Source organism: Kryptolebias marmoratus, linkage group LG14 (genome assembly GCF_001649575.2).
Source record: "Kryptolebias marmoratus isolate JLee-2015 linkage group LG14, ASM164957v2, whole genome shotgun sequence".
Lineage (NCBI taxonomy): Eukaryota > Metazoa > Chordata > Actinopteri > Cyprinodontiformes > Rivulidae > Kryptolebias > Kryptolebias marmoratus.
In genome coordinates, this window is record NC_051443.1 from 5,297,417 (window position 1) to 5,300,109 (window position 2,693).

The 2,693-nt window shown below is 39.8% G+C and overlaps 1 protein-coding gene across 1 annotated transcript in view; it reads right to left on the bottom strand.

Annotated features, from left to right (window-relative positions):
• The window catches only part of LOC108242607 (netrin receptor UNC5D), a 340,333-nt gene that overhangs the window by 35,874 nt on the left and 301,766 nt on the right, over positions 1–2,693 (bottom strand). The window lies entirely within an intron of this gene.

Below are 2,693 nucleotides of genomic sequence, written 5' to 3' on the forward strand. Positions count from 1 at the left end.
TCACCCCCCCCCCCCCCCCCCCCCACCCCAAGTTTGTGAATTCCTATTAAGAATTTGTGCACTATTATTAAAAGTCAGGTCCATGTCAGGAAACCAACCAATTTAAATGAACTCGATCAATTCTGCCAAGAAGAGTGGTCAAATAACCTGTCAGAATTACATCAGTAGCATGCTGATGGATACAAACAGCCTGTGGTCGAGAGGCCACCTGTTAAGGGTAGTATCTCACTGAGCTGTGACTGTTGGAGTCTAGTTGGTGACTCAAACTAAAAGAATATTGCAAGAAAGTAAGTAAATGTTTTGTTGCTGTCACTGAATTCTGAGGGTGGTTTGCAACCAAGTGACAAAACAAGCCATGCAGTTGATTATTCAAGCACTTCAAACTGCCTTGTTGCTGAAAAGTGCTATATAAATAAATCTGACTTGACTAGAGCAAACAATTTTTTTAAACGCACACCCTGTTTTTGTGTGCACAGTTAGCAAAACTGTATTCTAGACCGTCTACAATATTGCCCATAAATGAACACATCGTACCCACATTAGTCCACCTAGTAAAACCTTGACACTTTATTTGGAGCCTCTGGGTTTGTAAGCTTTTATAACTTGGATTGATGGTGCAAAGTTACAACAAACTCCATGCTTAATGTCCAGGCTCCTCATCATTTTCTCCACCCAACTTCAACTTCACATCTTGCTTCAGTATAAAAGGAAACAAAAGTCAAATGTTTTCTATGCCATTTGCTATTAATAGTAAATTTTCATCAGCAGCTTCATGGGTAAGTTAAGAAAAAAAAAGAGCTTACATAGTTCTGGTCAAATTAGATCTGATTTACAATCTGATTAGAAAATCCACCTTCTTTTCTCAATTAAAAGTCTAATTTTTGACTAAATCCACCTAAAGCTAAGTAAGGACTGGAAGCTGCCATTACAAAAACAATTTAAAGGCCTAACATTCCATGAAGGAATACATATCACCCACCGCCTTTCATACCAGAGCTTTAGACTAAGATCTTTTCTTGTTGAGAAATGATGGAGTTGTAGGTATTTTAGTCAAACCTTAAAAATAGTTTTATGCATATACTTATGTGATAAGTGTTACGGATGACTCTCAACTACTACCAAACTACTATCAAATTTGTGCTTGATATCTGTAAAACCTAGAGTTACAGCCATTTTTGTGTTGGCTAATATCGATTAGCTGTAGTTGTCCTCTTGAATTGAATTTGCTCTAAAAGTTAGTCAGTTGTAGATGTAAATCAACGGATTACTTTATGAGACTTTCATTAAAATGTGTTCAGTGATACATGACACATAATTTCCAACCGTCTCACATTTTGCATCAGCCACAGTGCGCATGCTTTACTGACGCCATTTTTGAATTTGATCTCAAGCAGGGTTCTCAAGTCTCATGCATTGACCGTGAGACACATGCATTTTGTGAAGTGCACACGCTCACATGCCACACTTTGTATTTCTCACACAAAAAAAAAACATGCACACGGCCTTTTTGTCACTTTAATGCTATAGTTAGCAAGTTTTCAGATCCCTCTAGCATTTTTTAAAATCGACTAGCAACAAATCTAGTGACTTTGGCGGCTAAATGTGAGAAAGCACTCATTCTGCAGCATACCGTAAGCCCTGCCCACTTCCCCAAGCACTGACAGCTGTCAATCTCACAGCAGAGAGGTGATCCGCTTCACTCTGTGTCCACAGTGGTGTAAAAAGTTATATGTGGTGCCCTCACGTGCCCCCTCGAGCATGCGCGGGAGCGCAATTGTTTTCGTGTGAGTCGTGTTGTCATCTAATGACAGAGAGCTAAAGATGGAGAGGCAGAAAACTGAAGAGGCAGAAAGATAAAGATGTAGGCATGAAAGAAAACCTTTCAAAGTTGGTTGAAAGACAGCAGGAAGTTCTGTCTGAGCATCAAGAGGAGGCCTGGAAATGTTCAGGTTAGCTAAAGCTACTAATTACTAATAAATAACAAGTTACAACTTACTGATCAGTATTTACAATATAACAGCTGAGAGGATGGAGAGAAAGAATCAGGACAGACAGGAGAAGGAGACAGGTTGGACTAATGTTAGCTGCAAGTGTAGAAACAGCCACTTAATACCAACAGATTTATGTTTAAATATTGTTTACATTTAAAAAGTGCATTAGCAAGATATGTAATTTATTCAAAGCTAATTAATAATACTTGTTTGACCATATGACTTAGAGGAGAAAAACACAAGTAAGGAATGAACGAGACAGACATGAGGTCGGTGATCAATTGCTGTAGAGGAGAGCAGCGATGACATCAGGTAGGAAGAATTCAGCTAGTGAGGCCACAAAAACCTAGATGACCAGGAGGGCTTGAATTTCTGCTGACCACCATGCAGGCAGACATGGCAAGACCAACACCACAGAGGAGAAAGTGGACAAGAGAAGTGAAGATGATGATGATGAGGAGGAGGAGGAGGAGGAGGAGGGAGAGGAACAGAGAAGTGCAGAGGAGAAGGTTGGGGCAAGACCTTACTCAGAAGATCCATCTGAATGGCCTTCACCACAGAAAGTGGGGGACTCATTGACTCATTGAGGCAGTTCATGGTTGAGAATGACCCACAGAGATGTTCTGATGGGCCATACCCATATCGGGTATTATATGTTATAAGTACATGAATAAAAAAATGTATTCATGTAAACAGGCAAAA